This window comes from Paroedura picta, chromosome 4 (genome assembly GCF_049243985.1).
Source record: "Paroedura picta isolate Pp20150507F chromosome 4, Ppicta_v3.0, whole genome shotgun sequence".
NCBI classification, from domain to species: domain Eukaryota; kingdom Metazoa; phylum Chordata; class Lepidosauria; order Squamata; family Gekkonidae; genus Paroedura; species Paroedura picta.
In genome coordinates, this window is record NC_135372.1 from 71,679,361 (window position 1) to 71,706,477 (window position 27,117).

The 27,117-nt window shown below is 44.5% G+C and overlaps 1 protein-coding gene across 3 annotated transcripts in view; it reads left to right on the top strand.

The window, feature by feature from the left end:
* NEGR1 (neuronal growth regulator 1) overlaps positions 1-27,117 on the top strand; it is a 719,159-nt gene that overhangs the window by 687,315 nt on the left and 4,727 nt on the right. The window lies entirely within an intron of this gene.

Here is a 27,117-nt window from a genome sequence, read left to right on the forward strand (position 1 = left end):
GCATAAACGATTTAAATCTATATAACGTAATCAAGCACAGTCGTGGGGGCTGTATCTTCTACAGGTTCCTTGTCAGGACAGGACTGCAACTTGTGCTACTTTATCGAATCTGATGCATCCATTAAAAAGAAGGAGAAGTGCTGTTTTGTTGTGCCCCACTTTTTTACAACCCAAAGGAGTCTCAAAGCACCATACAGTCACCTATCCCTCCTTTTCCTACAACAAGCACCCTGTGAGATAGGTGAGGCTGAGAGCTCTGAGAGAACTGTGATTGGGTAAAGGTCACACAGCTGGCTTCTTGTGGAGGAGTGGAGAATCAAAACTGGTCCTCCAGATTAGAGTCTGCTACTCTTAACCACAACATCAAAAAGGTGTAGAGTTAATCTTTTTACAATTACAATATGCATAAATAAGTCATTTTTGTGGCCATCACTAAAGTAATGGTAACAAAAGCAGAAAAATGTGTCCAGTTTTTCTCAATACAACTGCTAAATCTTGCATGATTAGACATTTTCCTCTCCCAATGAATAATATTTGCATTTTCCTCAGTCCTTTAAAATATAATTTAATATAAATTCTATTACTACGATTGTCCCTCTCCATATGGACATAAAATACAGAGCATAGTGCTGAAACCAGATTTAAAAAATGTGTTGATTTCCTTGTAAAATAGCACAGAACAGTCTGTGCTAAAGATGGCTGGCCAGAACTCTTCTGAAGAAATTCAGTCGCTAGTCAATAATAACATGATGGCCAAGAAGTTAAAGAAGCCAATATTGTTAACTGCTTCCATGAACAAAACAAGGAAATGCCTTTCAAAGATTAAAAGTGGCATGATTGCATATACTTGGTCTATTTTTACCAATGGGAGAGTCCAACTACTGAAAACAAACACCAAGATGTGCTCTTAAAGAGCACAAGTGAACACATGGTCAAAGTTCTTAAGATGCTCATCAATTTCATAAGCAGTTATCTTGTTTGATAACATTGACCAATTCTGCACAGAGGCACAAAATGCACACTGCCACCTGCTTGCAAATGTGAGGTTATAAGCCACACATTTGCATGATTCCTGAAGGGAGACCCCCTCCTGCATTTTCCTGCCACCTTGTTGCGGATTTTGCTTCCCAACGAGGCGGCAAGGGAAAACAAGTCAAACTTCCTCCCCCCAATGCAGACCATGTCATTTGTTTAAAAAAAAACTTGAGCAGAAAATAGAGAGGGGAGGATAGTGCAAGGGTGGGCAAAACACTGCAGGGACTGTTGCACATTTCTCCCTCCACACAGGCTTGCCCTTGGTTGCTCCCTGATGTGAAGCATGAAAAGAAGTGGCAAATCTAGTTTTGGCGATTTCCCTCATCTTGAGATAAATCTGACCAAAACTTGAGCCAGCCCCTGGACAGTCTTGGGTTGCTGACAATGTCTTGTGGAAACTGCACTAAAACCCACCAGCAATCAGAGGCTGTCCAGGGGTAGATTCCTTGTTCAGAATTGGTGTCTGAAAAGGTAACTTGCTCAGATTTGAGATCTGTTAGGAAGAACTTGCTTCAATGTTATTGTAAGGTGTATTAACATTAATAATATTTTAACATCTTTTTTTGTTTTTTTCTTGCAAAGATGGTGTTAGTAGACTCAGCAGTATATGTCCAGGCTGAATTTTATTTCATCTTTATATTTATATATCTCCACTAAATAATGTAATGTGACATTGGTGAACACAGCATATAATCACTGTACTTCATCACCTCCAATTGCATTGTAATTCTAAAACTGCATGATCTATCCAGCAGATATAGGTATTGCTTTTAGCAGCAAAACAGATCTAAGTGGTTATTATGTATTATTTGTCTTTCACTATTATCTGGAAAATACCAGCTAGCACAAAGTCCCACTGTGCTTGGGCCATATTGTAACAGCAAGTCTCTTTACCTAAAAAACATATGATTATGTAATTGTTAGATACCCCCCTATGATGCAACTGACACAAAATATTCATTTTAGTGGAAATAATTGTTCAGTCATATGCATATAACAATTTTATTTCATGAATAAAATATTTACTGTATTCTTTGTGCTATTAAGTAAAAGCTTATTCTAGACCTGGTTGCTATAGATCATCAAGAAGATGTATTAGAATGACATGCATTTTTGGCCAGTCTTGTTCTGAACAGGCATCTAAGGCCATATCCATAACAGGAGATAATACACCTTCATGCTGAAGTACTATTCTCTTGGGTAAATAGGGTTGCCAGTCTTGAGGTGGGCCCTGGAGATCTCCTGCAATTACAGCTGATCTCCAGATAACAAAGATCCATCCCCATTGAGAAAAGGACTATTTTGGAGACGCCTCTGTGGTCTTTCCCTTCCCCAAATTCCACTCTCCCCAGGATCTACTCCCAAGATCTACTCAGATATTTCCCAACCCTATGTGGTAACCCTACATGTTGAACAGCAAATAACCATCTCTCTTTGTTTAAATAATATGTTTTTTAAAATTTCTTTGATCAGCTGTTGAGAAGTCACTACTGCACGCTGTATACTAAGTGACAGCATTTAGCATCTAACAAAAGTAAGAGGGAGTATGGGAAGGATTACGAAATAGGAAATGTTTGGCATTTCTGAACTAATAATGCTAAAGGAGAATGTTTGCAGAAAGATCATGCAAAGTCTATGACAGGTAGTTCCTAGAATTTGCATAAATGCTACACCATTTTAAAGTCATAGCAAAGTGTCATATCTGCCAGGGCTACCATTGGTGCCTCTTGTTTGGCAGTAAAAGTTGATGGAGGGGTCTAATTTTATATGTACAGACAGCAAAACAAGGAACAGCTGGAGGGTCATGCAGATCGAGGCAAGAAGTGTGTGCATGGTGGACCTACCAGATGGTAGCATATTCCAATAGCTCACCATGCATTATGCCTCAGAGATTTGGCAGCCTCCAAAATGAACCAGCAGCTGGCCATTTACTTTGTTTTCCTTTCTTTCCTTACTAACTAGACTTTCTTAAGAATCCTTTAGCCTGAAGGTGATCGTGCCCAGGCTGTTAACACTCATAGTAAACACTCATTCCAATTAGAACTTCTAGTTAAGCAGTATTATTTTTTGAAGCTGTTTTGCAGATATTTATAAACAGGAAGTTGGCATTAATTTATAATCTATTTTCAGGTTTTCAAAATAATATGTTTATAATCCAATTTGGAAGTGGTCTGTAAAGAAAAAAGAACATAGCTGTTTCTAATTTAATAGTTTTAAGCAATGGTTCACTCCTCTAATTGCAAATGTGGGTCACATATGCAAAAGTTACAAAATGAACAATCTTGAATAAACATCCCATAATTAGGGCTCAGATTTTGTTACACTGAGATAAGTTTTCCATAATTGAGATTTTTCCATTAAAGGCATTATTTCATATGTAATGTGTAGTGTAGACAGGAGATCTGGCAAGCAGGCAAGGGCTGTTTAGAGGTGATTTGCCACTGCCAGCCTCTGCATCATGGCCCCTAGTGTTCCTTGGAGTAACTCCATCCAAATTCCTGAAAGTCTCCTATCCAAATACTAGCCAGGGTCAGCCCTGTTTAGCTTCCAGGATCCAACAGGATCAGAATTGCCTTGACTGTGCAGGTCATGACGCCATAAGAAGGTTCTTCAATATATGCAATACTCAACATAGTCTAACTGTGGGTACTTAAATTTGGGGACTGGAGCCTGAAAAGACAAAACACAGCTTTCGGCAAAGCTGAGAAAAGACCCCAATTTACAGAAAAATAGGAAATCTAAAAAAATAAAATGCATTAAAAATAGATAGAATCATTGCCTGGACCTAGAAGAAATTAATATCCTGAGTTATGGCCATTGTGGGGGTTGCTATCAGTAAGTTTCAATGGGAAAGGGCATGGCACTTTCCAAGCCTGTTTTGGTCTTTGATGGAGGAACTGTTGAGGCCAAGCTCCACAGCAACCACTATTAGTCACAGTTACTCACTACTAATCAGCAGTAGCCACTGCACAAGAACCATGGGGGTGTAGTGGTTAGAGTGTCAGACTATGAGATTCAGGTTCCAATTCCCTGTCTGCTGTGAGAGCTTCCTTAATGACATTGGACCAGCCTGACCTGCCTCACAGTATTGTTTTTAGGATAAAATGAAGAACCTGCCAGCTGCTTTAGATCCCCATTCTGGAGAAAGGCAGGTTATAAATGAAGTAATTAAATATATCTGCTGATAGGAGGCTGCTAAGTTTGGTAAATTTTGGTTGGGAAGGAGAGAAGTGAGCAGAGAAAGGTGGGGGCTGCCAAGGGAAAGTGTGTGGAAAGAGAGAGATCCAAGGTAAAGTGAGGTGTCTCCTTCAAGTCCTTGAAGGTTCCCCACCCTACACTTTGGGCCAGCTGGTTCTGCATATTTAGTTCTGGCTGATACTATACAACCTGCACAGTACACCTAGATCCAGCCCAGCAGTCACAGCTGCCACACAGCTGGGCCAGATGGCAGTAACTACCACATAACTGGGTCTGGACCATAATTTTCTAAAGTAGAGGCTGCCAGGGGAGGGAAGGAGGGAAATTAGAAAACAAGGGGGCACATAAAGGGGGTCAGCTGTGTTAAAAAGAGAGAAGGAAGCTGGAAAAGAGGAGACACTATAGGGGCTTTCAGAAAAGGAAAAGAAGAAATAGTGGGTCCTCTACATGTACTTTCCATTCTCTAACGTTAAGTTGACTCAGGTTTCCTACAAACAACATTGAGCAGTTTGGTATAATAGTTAGGAGTGCGGACTTCTAATCTGGCAAGCCGGGGTCGATTATGCATCCCCCCCACATGCAGCGGGCTGGGTGAACCTGGGTTCACCACGGCACTGATAAAGCTATTCTGACTGAGCAGTGATATCAGGGCTCTCTCAGCCTCACCCACCTCATAGGGTGTCTGTTGGGGGAGAGGAAAGTGTAAGCTGCTTTGAGACTCCTTCGGGTAGAGAAAAGTGGCATATAAGAACCAAATATTCTTCTTCTTCTTCTTCAAATTTACTTTGAATGTCATGTTATGCAAAATCGGGGGGGGGGGTTGTTTTACATGTACATTGCATTTTGCTTTTGCCTTTTACCAGTTTTAATCTGCTGTATAAATGGAAACAAATTTTTTTTGTCAGCAGAATATTGGATAGCAAAAAGGCAAAATTTAAATATTGAAATTAACCAGGGAGAAATCCTATGTAGGTCTACTAAGAAGTGAATCCCATTTCATTTAGTGAAGCTTTTTCCTAGGAGAGTGTTCCTAGGATTTCAGCCTTAGTGGTTCAGAGGGAAGGGCAAAGAAGTGCAAAGAACTAAGCTACTAAAAACATTGGGTTACAGCCAGACACGCTAAAACCTCATGTCTACCTTGAAAGGTGAATATTTTATAGTTTATTTTGGGACTGTCAAGAGATTTGGTCACTTCTGTGATCAACCTGACATTAGCATTTGGCCCTGTAGTAAATTTAACGCAACAGCTTATTTCCTGTTGTACCAACTATGCATAAAGAATAACATTGGGTAGAGTTTCATGCTGAATGGTTATCACTCTTCCACTGTTCCACTGTTCCCAGGCCAAGATAGTGTAAGGCTGCACCTTTGAATATCAACGCTGACTTGTTGACTGAACTCAGTGGTGTGCATTTAAATTTGTATTTGATTGTGGCCTTTGCTGTGTAATCAAATAATGAGTAACACCAGAATTGCATTGTCTTCTGGTGTGTATAGTTCATATGACATGGTTTTCAGACCATGTGATTTCAATGCATAATTCCCATGATTGAGACAAAGAGAAAGTGGGAATTACATTTATGCTTGTCACTGAGTCTAGAAAATCTGTACTGACTTAGGATCTACATCCAGGTTAAGGCTTACCTCTAATCTCTGCCCACTGGCAATATGGGATCTTTGACTCAGTGTGAGACTTCCCTATGAAATTTGAAGGAATAATAAGAAAGTGAAATCAACACTAAGTCTTCTTGAAGGAGGTAATACAAATATCTGGTTTAAGAAACTCCAGCAGTCAATATCAAGCATTCCATGACAGCGCTCCAGAATGGAGGCCCATATCACAAATCAGTCACTGCAAGAATTCAAAGATTGTGAAGTTTCTCCACTCAAGAGGAGGGGAAAAAGAAGAGTTGATGTTTATACTCCAATTTACTTGACCCTAAGGAATTTCAGAGGAGCTTACAATTGCCTTCCTTACCTCTTCCCACAACAAGCACCTTATGAGGAAGAGTTATAAGAGCACGGTGACTGGCCCAAAGTCACTTAGCAGGCTTCATGTGGATAAGTGGGGAATCAAACCATATTCCTCAGATCAGAGTATGATACTCTTGACCACTATACCATGATCGCTCTCAGGAGGGGCATGAGACCAGAGCAAGAGAGTTAAGGGATTAATATTTTAGATACATATAATTGCATATCCAAACACCAAGGCAGGATGCAAGAATCTAGACAGCAAATAATTCAAAGTAATCCAAATGGAAGAAGTAGGGACACATGCCTTCACACACATACACATGTATATGGCAACCATAACATTGTACATGGGATGAAACCATCAGAAAAACATATTTTTGAACCAGATTCATTCCCCAGTGATGGACCAGGCACTCACAACCAAAAGGAAGTTTTTTTCTTTAGGGACAGCAGCTTCCTTTTTTTACCACCACACCCCTTGCTTTGGATAGGTTTTTGAGAGGGGCAAGGAGGGTTGCTGTTGTAGTAGGGTCACAGCTCTCCTTTAGTCCTTAGCTTGAGGGGCTCTGATGCCTGCCTAAAGAGGGCTACAGCCAGAAGAAATTAGTTTCTACCATGCAAAGAACAATATTTTTAAGGCAGATTAAAGAGCCTCTTGTGGCGCAGAGTGGTAAGGCAGCCGTCTGAAAGCTTTGCCCATAAGGCTGGGAGTTCAATCCCAGCAGCCGGCTCAAGGTTGACTCAGCCTTCCATCCTTCCGAGGTCGGTAAAATGAGTACCCAGCTTGCTGGGGGGTAAACGGTCATGACTGGGGAAGGCACTGGCAAACCACCCCGTATTGAGTCTGCCATGAAAACGCTAGAGGGCGTCACCCCAAGGGTCAGACATGACTCGGTGCTTGCACAGGGGATACCTTTATCTTTACCTTTAATGGCAAATAAAGTGAGAGACAGGAAGATGTACAGTGAAACATATATGTTTCATTATGCCCCTCCAATCACTAAACATCATGAAGTTGAATTTGTGTGCAGGCAACTCACTCCCTACATGATTGGTCCTGGGGGTGTGCTGCCAATAGGGAGATACCACTCTGTCAATGAGGGCCAATCAGTTCAAATTGCATGCAGACAACTCAATCCCTACCTGGGAGTGTGCAGCCAATTGGGCGAGAACATTCTGCCAATGACGGCCAATCAGTTCAAAACTGCCAATGAGGGCTAATTAGCTTAAATTGCATGCAGACAATGCACTCCCCGCCTCATTGGCCCTTCCTGGGGGTGTGCTGCCAATAGGGAGAAAGCCAATCATGAGGCTTACCTGTCTTATTCCTCCTGCTTGTTGGGTGGAAGAGGTGTTAGCCTCTTTGAGACCAGTTATGCACCGGGCAGGAAATCTGGGGTGGCGGCAGCAGGACAGCCCCAATTGTGCAAGATGCTGCCACCATCCCAGTCCTAGCCAGGCACAGTGCCCCAGAAGCTCCACAGCAAGGAAACACAGAATCTTCCACGTTCCCTAGGATGCCACGGGTGCCAGCAGGGGCTAGGTCAGGCCAGCACCATGCATACTAGGCAGAGGGACACGGCACGCCTCTGTCAGCTCTGCAGAGCTGGCTGGGGAGTCCCCCCACCCCCACCTTGGTGGGAGAGTGGCATGCCGCTCCCTATCATCATGTGGTGCCCTCTGCTTTCCCCCTGCTGATGCTGCTGCCTCCAGGCAATATACTGGGCTTTCCAGCCCTGGTGTTTGGAATCTAAGCGTGGTTTGTCTGCAGCTCCATTCTCTCCTGCTAATCAGAGCTCTCTGCCTCTTGAACATCTGGCTGGGCTAAGCTCTCATCCAGCTGAGACTTAGGTGAAGCTGGGAGTTCCTGGCAAGGCTTTTTCTCAAAGAAGTGTTCCCTAACAGGACCTAGGCTCACCACACCTCCACGTGGCCTGCAGCTGGCCATGGACTGCTCTTTGCTTTCCCCTACCCGCAGTCTCCTCAGAGGGGCTGCTGGGATCCAGCAGCCTTCCCCACACAGCCTGGCCCTTGGGAGATATGAGGGTGAGAAGGAGGCTGAGCATTCCCTACTCAGCCTGGCCTGCCCTTTAAGAGCTGGGGATGGGTGGGAAGAAGTCAGCCTATCCCCTGTGGTCTTCCCAGAGCATTCTGGCTTTTAGGAGAGGTAGTTGTTGTGGGAATGAGGCACCCTCCCCCATGGCCTTGCACACCCAGCCTGGCCTTTGGGAGATTTGGAGAAAGGGGCAGGAAGAAGTCAGCCCCCCTGTGGCCTTCTCTGCCTGGCCCAACCTTTGGGGAATGTGAGGGAAGGAAGGTGGCAGCCCCCCCCCCCCCCGCAGCCTTTCTGGCCCAGCCTTTGGAAGATTTGGGAAAGGTGGTAGCCCACCTCTCCACAGCCTGCCCAGTTGGCCTTTGGAAGATGTGGGGTTGGATGGGAAGGTGGAGACAGTAGTGAACTATATAGACACTGTTGTATGGTGGTGGGGGTAGGTAGGCCAGTTCCCCTCCAACACAGCTGCTTTCTTCAGAAGAATGTCTTCCTCCCTCCCTCCCTTCCCACCCCTCTCTTTCTCTCTTTCTTTGTCTGACTCTTTCTCTCTTTCATTTTCCTGAAGGTTTCCAGGCCCCCACCTGGAATTTGGCAACCCAGCTGGCTGCATATGGAGGTGGAGTCAGGAATCAAACCTAGCTCTTGAGATTAGAGTCTGCTACTTTTTAACCACTTCAACAAACTGGATCTCAAGATTGAGCGGGGAGCAGGGGGAGGAGGGCCAGAACCCAGGAAGGTCATAGTGCAGGTGTATGTGCTAGCGCTCTTTGTATTCCTAGGTGCAATGGGCTTTGCTCCTGGTAATAAAATAAAATAATGATGCACTTACCACTACTGTAGTCATTTGCCCCACAATAAAAAAATTCTGGCCTGATGCTAGCTACTCTACAAATGCAACCAGCCATCACCACATGGTGCGCTAATACCAAAATCTGCAATACTGTTGTGAGAGAGGAGGGTTGTCAGAGCGGTGCTTGGGCCGTGTGCCACAATGGGGTTTTTTTTTAGGGGGGGGGGTTTAGGGGATTGTACTTGTCTTTTTATCTTGTAACCCACCACAAGCTGGCTTTCTTGAGAGTGGCGGGCAATTAAAAATAAAAATGGGGGGAGGAAAGACACCAAGGAAAGGAGACTGCAGAAGGCAGGCCAAGAGAAGATGCACTTGTGAGCAGTTTGAAGCAGGAGCAGGGACAGCTTCCAAGGAAGAAATTGTCTGGATTCAAGGATCAGGCAGCAAAGAGTAGCTCCAGACAGAGCAGCTCCCTGGGTGAAGAAGGGCCAATAGACAGGCTCCAAACTGAGGGAAGGCACTGCAGAGTCAAAGGAACAGTGTTCCTTGGCTATGTATAAAGGAGAATAAATAACAGGCTTGGGGCAGCTGATGATGGGGGTGGACAAAAACGGTTAGCTGTGTGACAGGTGCCCCTGTCCCCTGAGGTGTTGTTGAGCACAAGCCTGACAGCAGGGCTTTGGCTTATATTTGAAATCACCCATTTAGGCAATCAGCCATAAAAGTAAAAGTGTGACTGGTTGTCAACAGTACTCCCAAACAGTACTCTGGTGATTTAGAAAGCATGCACTTGTGTTAACAGTGTGTGAATTTCAGGCCATGGAAGTTCCCACCCCCACCCACATGCTACTGCTGGTATTGTTTCAGATGTGCCTGAGCTATCAGCATGAGAAGACCCATGAATATTTCATTCACTTACCTCGCACCACCTTTCTGAAACAACTCCGCATTTTTCAAAAAGAAATGAATTGTAGATCTGGCACATTTGTGTTTGTACAATCTGGATATGATTTATTAAGCTTGCAGTTTGTAGAAAGGAAATCAGATTTGCATAATTTTCTGCTTATTTAAGAAGTCACAACAGTCCAGATTATCTCTTACATTGAGGGAACTGTTTTTAATATGATAAGATGAAATGCCACCTACAGTACGCTTGATCTTCCTAGCTTGATTTTTGATATAAATGAAAGGTTGGTTTGTCATACTGATTTCTAATTTAACTTTGCTCTGTAATCAAAGGAAGTAAAATGTAAAAGAGAACTCTTTTTGCTTCGGCATCATTGAGAATTCAGGTGATTAGTGAGGTCTACAAATGGTTCTCAGCTGAAAGCATTGCTCATGCAAATTAAAATTTTGGAATTGGGGCCTCATTTTAGATTTTGCACATTTATTGCATTAGGTGAAGCTTTTCCTTGAGGAGTTAGGGATGTTTTGTTCATGTCATATTCTGTGCATAATAAGAAGCAAATAACTCATAATAAATTGAAAATTGTCAAGAGCGTGACAGCTGTGTGTCTGACTTCTCTTACAAGCAAATGAGTGGAAATGTTAGGTCGGCTGTTCAGAACACAATTAAATTGCCAACTCGAGGGAGGCACAAAGCAAACAAAATGTGGCAAACCCTTTACTATTTGTTCCATTTATAATATTACATCTCTTGTGTGTTGTACTCCAATAAACTTTGTAGAGCCCTTTAATTAAAAAATATTAAGGTCTTCTTTTAAATTATGATTAATGCAACAGGACGTGGGCATAGTGCTTTGTTTGGAGACCTCTTGTTCTGCTCTAGCATGGGGCAAGTTCCAGGTTTTGGGGGCCCTGGGCAGAGTGTCCAGCCCCTCCCCATGCTCACTACTTTGCCTACCCATCTGCTTGCCCCCATCTCCCTGTGATCCTTCTTTTGCCCCTTCACAGCCTCTCCTTCCTTCTGCAGCCACAGCTGCCCACACTAACTGTATGCCCTTTCCCCTAATGGTGCTGGCTGATGAGTGCAGCTAGGAGTGCCACTGCCAGAGATGCCAGGAACGCTGATGCTTTGTGCCCCTCTTCTATGCCCTTCTCCAGCAGTTCTAGCAGCACATGCAGCTGGTAGCACAAGTGACAATGCACTCACAAACAGGCAATGGAAGGGTGTGAGTACAGGAATCAGAGAAGATATCATTAGTCCTGCTGCTGGTCCATCTTAGAGCATGCTGACACCAGCTAGGCTTGTCAGCTCTGGGTTGGAAAATACCTGGGGACTTTGGGGGTGGAGCCAGGAATAGGCACGATTTAGGGTGGGGAAGGACTTCAGGGGAGTGTAATTAGGGATGCCAGTCCCCAGGTGGGAACATCATACTCCAATGAGGTCTCTCCCTTCCCCAAATCCTACACACTCCCAACTCCACCCCCAAAGTCTCCAGATATTTCCTAACCCAGAGTTGGCAACCCTAAGTATAATGCTATGGAGTCCACCCTCCAAAGTGGCCATTTTCACCAGAATAACTGATCTCAGTTGCCAGATGAGTTATAATTCCAGTGCTACCTGTGTAGACTTCTTATAACCTTTCCCATGAGTTTTCCTCCACTTAGGTTAGGATCATAAGCATAGAGCTTGTGTTCCTCGACTGGAAGTAGAGAGGAGAGCTGGAGAACCAGGATATGGGAGATATCTACAGCCCTACTATTTCCTGTCATGGCCTGCTTTCAAACACCCATGCTTATTTGCTGCAGAAAAAGAAATGGGTATTGTGCCTATGGTAGACCAGATCAAGCTTATAATAGCTGCTGGATGAAGCTTATTATAGAAATTTCAGAGGGACTACATCATCTAGTCGTCCTAGCTCTAAAAACAATGGCTTCCTATTTCAAGAGGGGAGCAGTAAGGAAGGAGAAGGTTGGTGTGCACAGGCTGGAGTGAGAAACTAGCAGACAAGGAAAAGCAGATTAGTGCAAAGCTGGAAAAAGGGAACCAAGGGATTGGAGTAAAGAACTTTGGGGATTCCTAGACCGATTCCGCATGAAGGTGTAAAACATGCTCTGCCTCCTGTTTGCAAACGCAGGACTGGAAGTCACATATTTGTAAGCTTCCTGATAGGAGACACCTCCCATATTTTCCCTCATCATGGCTTTTTTCCTCCTGACGAGGCAGTGAAGAAGCCAAAAGAGAGAACAACCCAAATGTCTTTTCTCGCTCTTCAGCTTGTTAATTAAGGCAAGCCTCAAATCCCTTCACAGCTGTTGTTTTGGGGACTCAAACTTCCTTCCCACCCAACACCTGAAAATAATTTTTTTTAAAAGAATGCACTTCCACATTGCTATGGGGAAACACCACAACACCAAAACATTTTTTAAATAAAATTTACACTTCCACATTGCTGTGGGATCATGCCACAATAATGAAACATCATTCCCTTTGATCTCTTTGTGGTCTCTATTTTCGGGTACAGTTGTGATAGGCTAGCCATGGTAACTGGACCCTGCTGATTGTGTACACAGTGCACAGTAAAGATTTAAAACAAACAGCACAAATGCCAAGCTAATAGGGAGAGGACTGCTTCATCACACACACACACACACACACACACACACCCCTTTCCCAATTAATACCCCACCACCAGAAAAACACACAGTAATGTGTTTTGGGTGCCCAATCCTGAAATTCCCAAGCACAAAGAGGAGAACATTTTATTTTTATTGAGGGATTTGCTTCTACACTAACATTCCTGTTCTACGGGACCTGGGGATCCCCCAGAATTATAGTTCATCTCCAGACTAAAGAGATCAGTTTCCTTGCAGAAAATGGCTGAGGTCCCTCCTCACCCTAAACCCTGGGCACTCCTGGCTCCACCCCAAAGTCTCCAAGTATTTCCCGATCCAGATCTGGCAACCCTACACTGCTCTGTACAATTAAGGGTACTATAGTTGATGGGACCCATCAAGTTTGTGAAAAGGTTGCCAGCCCTAATGTGCTTTCAGCACTTGCCTCCAGTCTTAGTTGATTATTACAAATTCAGAAAAGCTATTCAAAATGGTCTGGCTTGATTCATCTTAACTTTTTTTTAATTTAGCTATCTTTCAAATCCTAATTAGACTTTAAATTAACAGTTTTATCTCCTTCCTGGTAAATTAGAATGAATTCCAAATTACATTAATACCTTGATAAATATAATTTATTACAAGCATTCTCAAGGAAACATCACCTGTGAAAATTGGCATGTTCAGGCCTCTATCAAGAGATGATAACGCTTGGCGGTAGAGATGACAGGGTATGTACATCAGATTCATCTATATGGCACGTTAAGGAAAATATGTACTCAAATCTTAGAGATTCAGGATAGCGAAGAACCACTAAATCTAACATTTTGGGTAGGAAACAGCAACTGCAATGCACATGAGTCTTTTTATAATAACTATGCGTATAAAATTATTCAAATTATAGTATATATAAAGTTAAGGAGTTTCCCTGTTACAGGTATGGGCAGGATTTTCAGCATTGGTATGTTTCATTCAGCATTCACAACAATACTTCCAGGTGATCCCAGAATTGTGTAATAAATTAGGGAATTCTGCTTTTCTCCTTCAAATTTCTTCTCGTATTCTGAAATCGTAGAGATATGGGGAAAGCCATATATTTCCAAGGAGAGACCCACTTAAAAATAAATGAAAGCTGGAAATTCAGAGAGCCTGATGCACCTATAGTGACAATGGTATATCAATATAATAATATTCTAGTGCTGATTTTGATTGCAAAAGCCCTTGTGGCCCAGAGGAAAGAGGGGTGATCAATTCCACGGGATTGGAGCAAGGAAACTGAGGGGAAACCAGTCATGAGGAAGACCTACACCTTTGTTCAAAGTGTGCAGATATATGATGCTTTGTTGTTATTGTTAGGTGCGAAGTCACACATTTAAGACCAACAAAGATTTATTTTCTGATTCTATTGTGCTACTTCAGACCAACACGGCTACCCATTTGAATCTAAAAGTGTTGTAGTGATTCCCAGTGTCCAGGCCTGCAAGGTCGCTCACTCCAACAGTATTCAGAAAGACTGATGTTTTTTAAGATCACTAACAGTGCAATCCTAAACAAAATTTGTTGTTGTTGTTGTTAGGTGCGAAGTCGTGTCCGACCCATCGCAACCACATGGACAATGATCCTCCAGGCCTTCCTGTCCTCTACCATTCCCCAGAGTCCATTTAAGTTTGCACCCACTGCTTCAGTGACTCCCTCCAGCCGCCTCATTCTCTGTCGTCCCCTTCTTCTTTTGCCCTCAATCGCTCCCAGGATTAGGCTCTTCTCCAGGGAGTCCTTCCTTCTCATGAGGTGGCCAAAGTATTTAAGTTTCATCTTCAGGATCTGGCCTTCTAAGGAGCAGTCAGGGCTGATCTCTAGGACTGACCGGTTTGTTCACCTTGCAGTCCAAGGGACTCACAAGAGTCTTCTCCAGCACCATAGTTCAAAAGCCTCAATACTTTGACGCTCAGCCTTCATTATGGTCCAACTTTCACCACCATACATTGCAACTGGGAATACCATAGCCTTGACTAGACGTACTTTTGTTGGCAGGGTAATGACTCTGCTTTTGAGGATGCTGTCTAGATTTGTCATAGCTTTCCTCCCCAGGAGCAAGCATCTTTTAATTTCTTTGCTGCAGTCCCCATCTGCAGTGATCTTGGAGCCCAGGAAAATAAAATCTGTCACTACCTCCATTTCTTCCCCATCTATTTTCCAGGAATTGAGAGGGCCGGAGAGAGGAATTGATGTTGAGTTTCAAGCCAACTTTTGCACTCTCCTCTTTCACCCGTATCAAGAGGCTCTTTCGTTCCTCTTCGCTTTCTACCATTAGAGTGGTATCATCTGCATATCTGAGGTTGTTGATATTTCTCCCTGCAATCTTGATCCCAATTTGTGACTCCTCTAATCCCGCCTTTCTCCTGATGTGCTCCACATACAAGTTAAATAGGCAAGGCGACAGTATACAGCCTTGCCGAACTCCTTTCTCAATTTTGAACCAATCAGTGATTCCATGCTCAGTTCTCACTGTTGCTTCTTGACCTGCATATAAGTTTCTCAACAGACAAATAAGATGCTCTGGTATTCCCATCTCTTTAGGAACTTGCCACAATTTGTTGTGCTCCACACAATCAAAAGCTCTAGCATAGTCAATGAAGCAGAAGTAGATGTTTTCTGGAACTCCCTAGCTTTCTCCAGCGTATGTTGGCAATTTGATCTCTAGCTCCTCTGCCTCTTCGAGATCCTGCCTGTACTTCTGGAAGTTCTCAGTCCATGTATTGCTGGAGCCTAGCTTGTAGGATTTTGAGCATAACTTTGCTAGCATGAGAAATGAGTGCAATGGTGCGGTAGTTTGAACATTTTTGGCATTACCCTTCTTTGGGATTGGAATGTAAACTGACCTTTTCCAATCCTGTGGCCATTGTTGAGTTTTCCAAATTTGCTGGCATATTGAGTGAAGCACTTTTACTGCATCGACTTTTAAGATTTTGAATAGTTCAACTGGAATGCTGTCACCACCACTAGCTTTATTGTTGCTCAGACTTCCTAAGGCCCATTTAACTTCACATTCAAGGGTGTCTGGCTCCGGGTCAGTAACTACCCCACTGTAGTAACTAAACTCCTTCAAGGATCGCTGCCTTGCCGTGGCAAGGGGGCTTGCGTAGCTCAGTGAAGCTATGAGCTATGCCATGCAGGGCCATCCAAGATGGACAGATCATAGCAGAGAGCTCTGACAAAAGGTGATCCACTGGAGAAGGAAATGGCCAACCACTCCAGTATCTTTGCCGTGAAAACCCAATGGACAAGTTCAAAAGGTATATGATGCTAAGGCACAGCAAAGAATCAGTTGATGGGATTGTATATTTGTACTGAGATTCTTTTTGTGTGGGGTTTATCAAGTGTTTGTGCATCTAAATAAAGTGCATTATAAAAAGAATCTGAATGCTATCTCAAGTTGGGTTTTTTTTAGTGTTTCTTCAATTCATTCTTCAACATTCATGTGTATCAGAAATGCAGAAAAGATTATATATGAATTGAGCATGATCCAATTCCAGAATTTTTATTTTAATCATTTTCTTAGTTTTTATTTTATTTTATTCATTTTCTTAGTTAAACAGAAATTAATAAAAAATGGGATGCAAAGCAGAGACAAAGCCCAGAATGATAAAGGAAATGGGGAACATCCATTCCTCCCTCATGGTACTAAGAAGAAAACTGTCACTTTGGGGGATGGGCATGTATTGCTTGGTTCCCCTCAACAGACAGACGCTTTCCCAACCAACCCACAACCTCACCGCAGTGTAATTCAAGGAAGAGTGATGCTTCTTTGTTAGCCACACAGCACTCTGTGCAAATGGCCTTAGTGGCTGGCATAGCACACTAAATGGCCCAGAGATTTCCTTTCAGCTAAGACCATGTGAGGTGTCAGTCTTTGCAAACCATTTCAGTTGCCATCTGTACATTCTTTTTGTTAATAGTTTTTCCTGCTGGCTGCCGTAAGGTCTAGCTCTAAGCTCATTCCCCACCCCCCTTTCAAAGAGTGTATCCAGCATTCACAACATGTTGAGAGGGCTGTATACATTCATCATGCAGTGGTGAATCTCAGTTGGCAAGATCCCCTCAGCTGTGAGAAATTCAATTACTGTTTTCTACTCAAAATGTGCATCAGTGGTGGTTATCATTTTGAACTGCCTGGTTGTGCTCCCCTTTGGTGTGTGGGCAGCAGGGGGAAAAACCTTAATGGAAATGGTCAGGAATACATGCAGCATCTTGCTTGTGTCAACTATGACTATAGCATTTGACATTGTTAGAGAAATAAATAAGGTTTTTTCAAACATATGTTGTTGTAACAGCTATGAAGAAATTCCCAGAAAGATGCTACTGCTGCCAGCCAGATCAGTCAAAATCAGACCAATTATCAGTGATAGCAGAAAGGCAACCCCACAGGAATGCAAACTCAATGGGCCATGACTTCATGGTAAAGCATGCAGAAATTCCCCAGTCTAGTTCCTAACATATCCAGCTAAAGGATCTCAGCATCATTTAAGAAAGAACTTTCTCTTCTGGTGTCCCTAGAAAACTGAGGCAGACAATGCTGTCAGATGGGTTATGTATAGACGAGGAATAAAGCCCATTGTAGTAAAAATACAATGGGCGCTAGCAGTGATGAGAAAGAGAGAGGGGAGGTAGATTGGGGGCAGCGGCAGCGGCGGGTTATATGGGAGGGATCTCAGAGGGAGAGGGAGAGGCGAGGGTAAGGAGAGTAAAGGCAGCCTACCAGCGACAGCGTCCAGCGGGGGCGTCCTAACGTGGCAGGTGAGGGTCGAGGGCGGCCGGGGGCTCGTTGGCAGCGAGGTCTGGTTGGTGGCCATTTTGGATGGTGGCGCGGGCCGTTGGCGGCTCGGCAGCAGGCTCACAGGCTCCGGCTGTCGATGTGGTGGGCGAAGGGCAGTCCTTCAAGCGCTCCGGTGCGTCGTGAGCCGGTGGCAATGAGCCTTCGCCTGGCAGCGTCGCCGGCAGAAGGCAGAGTTGGGTGGGCGTGGCTGCGGGCCCCGGCGGTGATGGCAAGTGCTCTGAAGGCTTCTCCTGGTCTCCGGAGCGGCGGCGGCGAGCCGGTTGCAGCCGGCGGGAGAAGGCGGCATGGGGTGGCATCAACAGCGAGTGAGTGGCAGTCTTCTCCCAGCCGCCGGAGCGGCCTCGCCGCGTCTGTGATGCGGCGAGGCTGCACCGGCGCCCGGCAGAAGGCAGAGTTGGGTGGCTGTGCAGGTGGAAAGGCAATGGCAGCCAAGGAGGCAATGGGGAGGCATGCTTCGCGTGCCTCCCCATTGCCTCCTCGGTCCAGGATTGACACTCAGAGGAGCAAATCAGGAGCCGTTTCGCGGCTCCTGATTCGCTCCTCCGAGTTTTTATCTCAGACAGAGCCCGCCCTAACTCCTCCCCACAAGCCCTTACCACTTTATTTAGTCCGCAGCGCCCATGAGGCGCCGCGGGCGGTTTAAAGATATATGCATATGTTCACAGAATTTGAGACAGGCTTCCTTGGGGGAGGGAGGAACTGAACACCTCTCCCCTTCATTTCTTCAGGGTCTAAAACAAACAAATTTATTCTACTTGAGGTTCTGTTAGGGCTCTAATAACCTGTTTGGGATCTGGGTGGGTTACAACAGTTGCAGAACTTCTTCCTTAATTGGAGTACATAGCCATGAGGAACCAAGCAATACAAAAGCATTGGCTCTTCTAAGAGGAAAGCCACTACAGGGGCCAAGAGAATCTCTATTTGTTTGGTGGAGTAGGAAAGCAAGTAGCAAGCTAGCTGGCCGCTCAGAGTACAGCTTATATGCATTCTTGCCTAATACTGATGATCTGGTTGTATGTTGTGTGGAATTTTGGCTAAGGTTGCAACATAACAGGCAAGATCCTAACATATACCGATTATATACCGGTGATGTCACACTGGGCCACTGCTGTTGCATTGCAGTAGAGCAGCATGCTCTGCCACTTCCTGTGTTCCCACGGGGGACCTATTTCTGCAGCACACGCTGCTCCGTATTACTCCATCCCCACAATGCAACAGGCAGAAAGGTTCTGCTGCGGGGGGGGGGGGGGTTATGTGTACAAAGGCAGGACTGCATTACAACACAATCCCACCTTCATGCAACTAAAAAAATATCCCCATTTGGACCCATGGTACTGTGAAGTGCCACAGAGCTGGCTTGGGCATTTTTTGTCCCTTCAGACATGCTGCAGGAGGGGTGAGGAGTCGGGCCTTCTTCTCATGATTATCACTTAGCCTCATAGGGTCTTTACCTTATTATTTATACTGGAGAGGATTGTGGTCACTGTCTCTTCTTTCTCCCTCATTTTGCACTCCAAGTGGCTAGAGGTTAAACACCCGTCTCTTCCTTTCATTCAGCTATCAAGGTCTTAATGACATAATCTCACTTGTGATGCAGGTGAGGTTCTGATGATTTTTTAGACTTATTATGCACAGCAGCAGCCACGCCAGGGCACTGCCAATGCATTGCAGAGGAGCAGCACGACCTGTCATTTCTTGTGTCCTCACAGGGGACGTGTTTTGGCAATGGAGAAACTTCACTGCTGAAATGCATCCCCCTGGGAAACACAGCCACAGTGGAAAGGTTCTGCTGCATACAGGAGGCAATGATGGGGGGTTGCAGGAAGTTGGGATTATGTGAGAACGCAATCCCACCTTCCTGCAAAATGACATAAAACCCCTATTCAACCCCACTGTGAAGCGCTGCAGAGCCAAGTGGGGCATTTTCAGTCCCTTCCCAGTCACCATAGCTCCCAGCCTTTGTGCCTGGCCTGGCCTGGCCGCTAAGTGCAGCCGTGACAAAAAAGGGAATGCTGGAAAATCAGCATTCCCTTGCCCCAGCAGGTTAAGGCCGGGAGGGGGCCAGGCCAGTGCCAATGTCGTGCATAAGCAGGGATTAGCCCCACTGTCATGCAGGCACTTGCATGGTCTTTTCTGCCCGTGCATAATCGTTCTTAATCGTGTTCTCCTCCTCCACTTGGATTAGTGGCAAACAAAGGGAGCTCATAGTGGAGGGTCACCTGCCTCAACCAGATGCTTGGTAGCCCTATTCTCTAGAATTCCACATTCACCTCAGTAAGCCAGCAGTGTTCTCCCGGGAGCTATGAATTTGACTAGCACCCTTCCCTGCTTTGGATATGATGGGAACGTTTAAGTCTATTGCAGTCTGCAGTGCCAACTGGGCTTCTTGTTGCAGGAACCTATCTGATACGGTTGTGACACAGACTTCTTTTTAAATCCACAAATTTTGTTGGTTGAACAGTCACAGACTTAGGCCACTTGAAAACTTTACTTTGGAATAATTTGCATCAGCAACTTCAACATTGTTTAATTCATTTTGACAACTTTGACTTCATTTAATTTGCTTCAACAACTTCATCCTCATTTAATTCACTTGTTTTGCACGTGCACTGTATCCAGGGCTTCATGTAAAATTGAGGTCAGACCTTTATTTGCATTTCTACTTCTCTTTACCTTTACCCTTGATGGGAATTGTGGGTGTCTTAAATTAAATGCTGCTGTCATTTAGCTTGTAATATGATTACCAAAACAACTTGCTCTATAGATACCTTTGTCAGATAGTCAATATCTTCATAATTTTATTAAGAGATTACTGATCCAGACTGGATGTAACTTCCCAAAACAGAAACACCTGTAATAACTGCTCAGTGCCCTGAAAGTGGATATTGTAAATAGTTCAGGTACCAATTTGAAATCTCCTGAAAATATGTTCCATCAGAAGTCATTGCTTGGATCCTATATATTTATTCCACATTGCCTTGAATGAGTATCAGGGCTCTCTCAGCCTCCCCTACCTCACAGGATGTCTGTTGTGGGGAGAGGAAAGGGAAGGTGACTGTAAGCAGCTTTGAGACTCCTTCGGGTACAAAATAAGCAGCATATAAGAACAAACTCTTTTTCTTCTTCTAGAAAGCATCTAGTACCAGAGGAATGCACTCCATAATGGAATACCACACTATGCAACAAAATTAAAATATAGGATCCAAACTAATAGGCTCCAGTGTAGCCACTGTTGGACTAGATAGCATGTTAGTTCATTTAATGGAAGGCGGCAATTTCCACAAATCCCCTCCCCTCAACACACAGCTTTTTCACTCCATTACTGACAGTCTCCTGACCCTCAAGGGGGACTTTTGCTGTGATTTGTCAGGGACTCTGGAATGTAAGCAATAACTATCAGGCCCACCCTTTGTTTCTCCATTTATAGGGCTCTATTGTATTTTAGTGGGCAAGGATATCTAATGTAAATTGATACCACAGGACTGTATTTGTAATCCAGACTTCATTTGAGACTTGTGAAATGCTGTTGATATTTCATCCAACTCTGTTATGTTTTTATTTAAAAGTATCCCACTCGATATGAATGCTGTTCAAAGAGACTAATCTTTTCCCTCTTAATAAAACAGTGAGGGGTGTTGGGGTGGACTCAGTCTGGGATGTGGGGGCCAACAATTGGCCCCTTGGCCCTGGACTGACAAGCATAGGGGCCAACTGGAAGGCGCAAAGCGCCTTCCGATTGGCCCCTTACCACGACACACCAAAATTCAATTCAGACAGCCCAGCCAGAGGCAATCTGGAAACATGGCTGCCAGTCTCCTTCTGACCACTGCAGGGAGAGGAGGCCAGTAGAGCTGCCAAGGGGGGTGAGAACAGAGGCTTGGACAGGCTGCGCCAGCCCTTTTCGCCCCAAGGCTGTCTTAACTGTCAGGTCCAACTGTAAATTAACTCAGAATATTGACAGAGCTGGCAGGAGGCTGGTGAGTGTGCTCCCTCCCTCCCCCCTCCCTTCAGGCTGGCTGTGAAGGAGCTTCTGAAAGGCCCTGACGGAGGGGAGGGAGGTATTTTCCTTCAGAGAGCAATGCAGGGGGGGGGGGGCTCAGGCTCTGGAAAGCTCATCTGTAACCACTATGCCACAATTCCCAAAGGTCAGTCATCTCCCACACTCAATGAACATTCCAAACCACAGTTTATTGACCCCCATGCCCTCATTTGCCACCACGCCACCACAACCTCCCACACAACACACACATTCAACCCCATGCACTTACAGACTGGACAACTCCTCCCCTTCCTCTTCCCACTGCCAAGCTCTGGCGCTCGTTGTATTTTTGGATAAAACGGGTTTTGCCCCTAGTAATTAAAATAAAATATAATAACAGAAACCCACAATTGATATAAAACCACCGTTAACTGATTTGTTGGCAGACAATTACTGCAAATTTGATTTTGAATAGAACCAATGTGCAAATTTTAATATCAACAACCTCAGATATGCAGATGATACCACTCTAATGGCAGAAAGTGAAGAGGAACTAAAGAGCCTGTTGATGCGGGTGAAGGAGGAGAGTGCAAAAGTTGGCTTGAAACTCAACATCAAGAAAACAAAGATCATGGCATCCGGCCCTCTCAATTCCTGGCAAATAGATGGGGGAGAAATGCAGATAGTGACAGATTTTATTTTCCTGGGCTCCAAGATCACTGCAGATGGGGACTGCAGCAAAGAAATTAAAAGACGCTTGCTCCTGGGGAGGAAAGCTATGGCAAATCTAAACAGCATCCTAAAAAGCAGAGACATCACCCTGCCAACAAAAGTGCGTTTAGTCAAGGTTATGGTATTCCCAGTTGCAATGTATGGCTGCAAAAGTTGGACCATAAGGAAGGCCGAGCGTCAAAGAATTGAGGCTTTGGTGCTGGAGAAGACTCTTGCGAGTCCCTTGGACTGCAAGGCGAACAAACCGGTCAGTCCTAGAGGAGATCAACTGCTCTTTAGAAGGCCAGATCCTGAAGATGAAACTCAAATACTTTGGCCACCTCATGAGAAGGAAGGACTCCCTGGAGAAGAGCCTAATGCTGGGAGCGATCGAGGGCAAAAGAAGAAGGGGACGACAGAGAATGAGGTGGCTGGATGGAGTCACTGAAGCAGTAGGTGCAAACTTAAATGGACTCCGGGGAGTGGTAGAGGACAGGAAGGCCTGGAGGATCATTGTCCATGGGGTCGCGATGGGTCGGACACGACTTCGCACATAACAACAACAACAATGTGCAAATTTACAGAGTTTGGCCAATGAAGGAGTCCTGTAGATCGGTGGTCCCAGGCCGCGGCTCCCTCTCCCCGCCCCCCCAGGTAAGAAACTTCCCAGGACGCAAGCAAATCGGCCGCAAAAGCGGCCGATTAGCTTGCAGCCCGGCAAGTTTCTTTTTGTGGGGGGGAAGAGGGAAGCAGGGTCGCCCATGTGTGGCACTCCCGCGCATGCATGCATGCTCGGCCTTGTCGTGCATGAGCATTTGCGTCTGCGCATGGAGCAAACACGCATGCGCGACCCGTGCATGCACAACATGGGCACGCCGGGCGATCGCCCTTGCTGCTGCCGCCAGTCCACAGCCTCAAGAAGGTTGAGGACCACTATTGTAGATTTCATCCAGCAACGCGCAGAGTAGGAATGAAAACAGATCTGTTTTCTGGATCTGTTTCATCAGACTGGAGGGAGGTGAGTAGCGGGATACCTCAGGGCTCTTTGCTTGGTCCGGTACTTTTTAACATATTTAAATGGGGGATTTACGGACTACTCATCAAATTTGCAGATGACACCAAATTGGGAGGACTGGCAAATACTCTGGAAGATAAAGACAGAGTTCAACGAGATCTGAACACAATGGAAAAATGGGCAAATGAGAACAAGGTGCAATTTAATAAAGATAAGTGTAAAGTTCTGCATCTGGGTCAGAAAAATGAAAAGCATACCTACTGGATGGCGAATACGCTTCTAGGTAACACTGTGTGTGAACGAGACCTTGGGGCACTTGTAGATTGTAAACTAAACATGAGCAGGCAGTGTGATGCAGCGGTAAAAATGCGAATGCCATTTTGGGCTGTATCAACAGGGGCATCACATCAAAATCACAAGATGTCATAGTCCCATTGTATACGGCACTGGTCAGACCACACATGGAGTACTGTGTGCAGTTCTGGAGGCCTCACTTCAAGAAGGATGTAGATAAAATTGAAAGGGTACAGAGGAGAATGACAAAGATGATCTGGTGCCAAGGGACCAAGCCCTATGAAGATAGGTTGAGGGACTTGGGAATGTTCAGCCTGGAGAAAAGGAGGTCGAGAGGGGACATGATAGCCCTCTTTAAGTATTTGAAAGGTTCTCACTTGGAGGAGGGCAGGATGCTGTTTCCGTTGGCTGCAGAGGAGAGGACATGCATTAATGGGTTTAAACTAAAAGTACAACGATATAGGCTAGATATCAGGGGGGGAAATTTCACAGTCAGAGTAGTTCAGCAGTGGAATAGGCTGCCTAAGGAAGTGGTGAGCTCCCCCTCACTGGCAGTCTTCAAGCAAAGGTTGGATACACACTTTTCTTGGATGCTTTAGGATGCTTTGGGCTGATCCTGCGTTGAGCAGGGGGTTGGACTAGATGGCCTGTATGGCCCCTTCCAACTCTATGATTCTATGATTCTATGACCTTGCCAGTGAAATTCATGCTTTCCGGAAAGAAGCTCAATAGAAAGAGACTTGCTGCTGTTTGTGATGTAATGAACAAAGTATAGTACCAGTAATACGAATAGTTTCTAATGCTGGGAAAGAAGTGATGAGAACTCTGAGAAGAACCTAGATTCCAGGCCTGATTCTCAAATAAAGAGTGAATTCAAATCCATCCTAGGAAGTATGCCACCCTCACAACACAACACGGACCATTTCCACACAAGTGCAAACCTCCACATTGGCATTCTTAAATCTTTAAAGTTTGAATTGGTGTATCCAGTTTGATGATCACAAGCCATTTTCTTAGAGATTAAGGAAGAGGGAGGCACCTTTGAAATGGTGACAACCATGCCGTTCCCTGCAATATATCAAGCTTTTTAAAAAAAATGTTATGATGTTATAACTTTACTGCATATGCACAGAAAAAAGAGGAGGTACATGATGACACAGCCACACAATCCCTTTTCAAAAGAATAATGGGAGACAGGGAGAGTAGAATCTGAATTTAAGAAAAAAAATCCTCCAAATAAATGCCTTTTGCAGAAGGGGTGCCACAAAGTTGGATAATCAGTTGTAATGCAACTCGCTGAGAAACAGAGGTACAAAATAGGTCATGGTGTCAGAATGTCAAACTTTTCAGATTCAGAATACAGTCACACAACTCAAGAGAAAATTTTAAAAGTTTAGGGGTCTTTGTTTTCCATGCCATTCTCCCCATATATAGAAAAGCTAGAAAACCAAAGAAAACCTTGAAGACAAAAAGGACTACAAAGCACTTTGACCTCTACCCTTAATTGGCAATCTTTCTGGAAATTGGGGATGATACGAATGGTGTTCCTTCATCTAAGAGAAAGCCTTAAAGATAGAAAAAAAGCAGAAAGGTACAGAATGGTCATTTTGCTGAACAGTATTGTGGAAGAGGTTTACAAAAACCTAGTATAATAGCCCAAGGGGCCTAATATAGATGATGTTGGCTTAAAAAAATATTTCAGAATCATTGTAATCTTACAAATTATTTTTCTTTTGAGAGAGATCAACTCTGATCTCATTTAGTGAATGCTATAAAACTGAGGCAAAGGCAAGGAACTATAGTTTGGAGACACTGAGAATCATATATGCTCAGGGCCAAATTTTTCTTTAGTGTGGTTGTTAAAAAACTAAAATAGCAATTGCTGAAGGAATCCAAGCTGAGTTTACAAAAGCAACAGCCATCTGCAGAGCCTCTGAAGTCATGCAAGCACAAATTGAGTTCACAGCTGGGTCACAGAGTGACAAATTTCTTCAGGCCCTAACACAGCAGAGAACTCCCCACACCAGGTTCAAAGCCAGACCACCACAGTGTAGCAGCAGCACTACCACGTAGGTCATTCCCACAAAGAAGTTTGTTTTTGTTTTTTTATTCGCACTGCACATCTATCAACAGCTTGTCCTGTTTTGGGGTTAATATGGTACACAGACAGAAAATTAAATCATTTTTCCTGTGCATGCAGGACAACCCACAAAGCCAGAAAATATAGCTAAAAATCCTGGTTAAAGCAGAAAGTAATCAGTCTCTCTCCATAGATGCATCATGCAATATCATCATGGGGTCAGAATACTAATTCTTCTGAGCCATTATATTCCTATGAAATTAAAACTTTGGAGCTGCAGTTGCTATTTTGTGTGTATACTTTGTAAAGAAAATACCAGATCTCATAAAGAAAAAAGTCTGCCACTTCACTTACAATACCTGCAGAACAGAATATGAAGGGGGAGTAATTTTATCAGTAACTAGTACAGGCAGGAAAAAAAGCAATTGTTTGCCCAGGATGTTGGCATACTCCTATACCTAATGTGCAGCATAACTACCCCATGTTAAAGAATAATTGATTGCACAATGTTCTGAAGTTTGCAAAGGTCTTGGGGAGTTTCATGAGATGCACCACTTATTGATAGACCCAGCAGTCATCCCTGTAATCCAAGGATGCAAACAGACATCCTTTTCAGTGATGGCTAGACTGAATTTACTCAAGCTTTGAAAGCAATGGTTACAACCAAGGTGATTAATAGCTGGGACATCTCTGAAAGAAAAAACAACAGTTGCTTGAGTCCCCAAGCACTTATTCAAGTCAATGGTGTTCCATTCCAAGGCCAATTCGGCATGGGTGGAAAAGGCCAAGAGGGCGGTCATATGGAAGTGAGGCAAATCCCTGCTTCCATATGACACTACTACCAGGCTGCTGCCCTCCTGGGCCCGGTGCGGATCAAGCCCAAGAATCCCTTGACTAAGGAAAGCGTATTCTTTTGAGTACCCTTAACCCACTACAGGGGCCAACAGGAGCTGTCCCAAAGCAGGCCTTTGTGGATGGGAAAGAGCCAGACTATCCAGGCAGGGTGCCACCCTTCCCTACTGTGACCCAGAGAGAGCAAGGAATGCCCAGTCAGCTTTGCGGAGCTTTGCTATGCCATAGAGTGGATGCAATCCCACTTTCCTGCAAAATTAAAAATATGCTCCCTCCCCTGCATTCCACTGCTGTGTTGTTTCCTAGGGGAAAACATTTCAGTGCTGGAGCAGATCCAGTGCTGAAATGTATCCCCCGTGGTGACACAGTAAACTGCAGAGCTTTATGCTCTGCAGCACCGCAGTGCCAGTGGCCCAGCACAGCTGCCTCCATGTGAAATCAAGCCCAACAGTAGTAGATATTCAGTGTTGGTGGGCTGGTTACTATTCTGATTGTGAAAGACAACTACTGCCTATTGGGCTAGTTAAGTAGCCTACTAACCTATTCAATTTTAATACACTATGGGTCAAATATGAATTGATTTTCCGGCTTTGTGGAATTATGTCAGTTGCTGAAGAGTTTGGAAGACATTTGGAAACATCCCAGGAGTCTGCATGATAGTAAATCTGACTGCAGAAGTAACTGCATAGGAGGAACTTGATCAGAAGCAAAGAAATGTGATTGAGCATACCTTAGCAGAAAATGTTAGCAATCAGTCTAGAGAAGATATAGTTCATGGTGCAT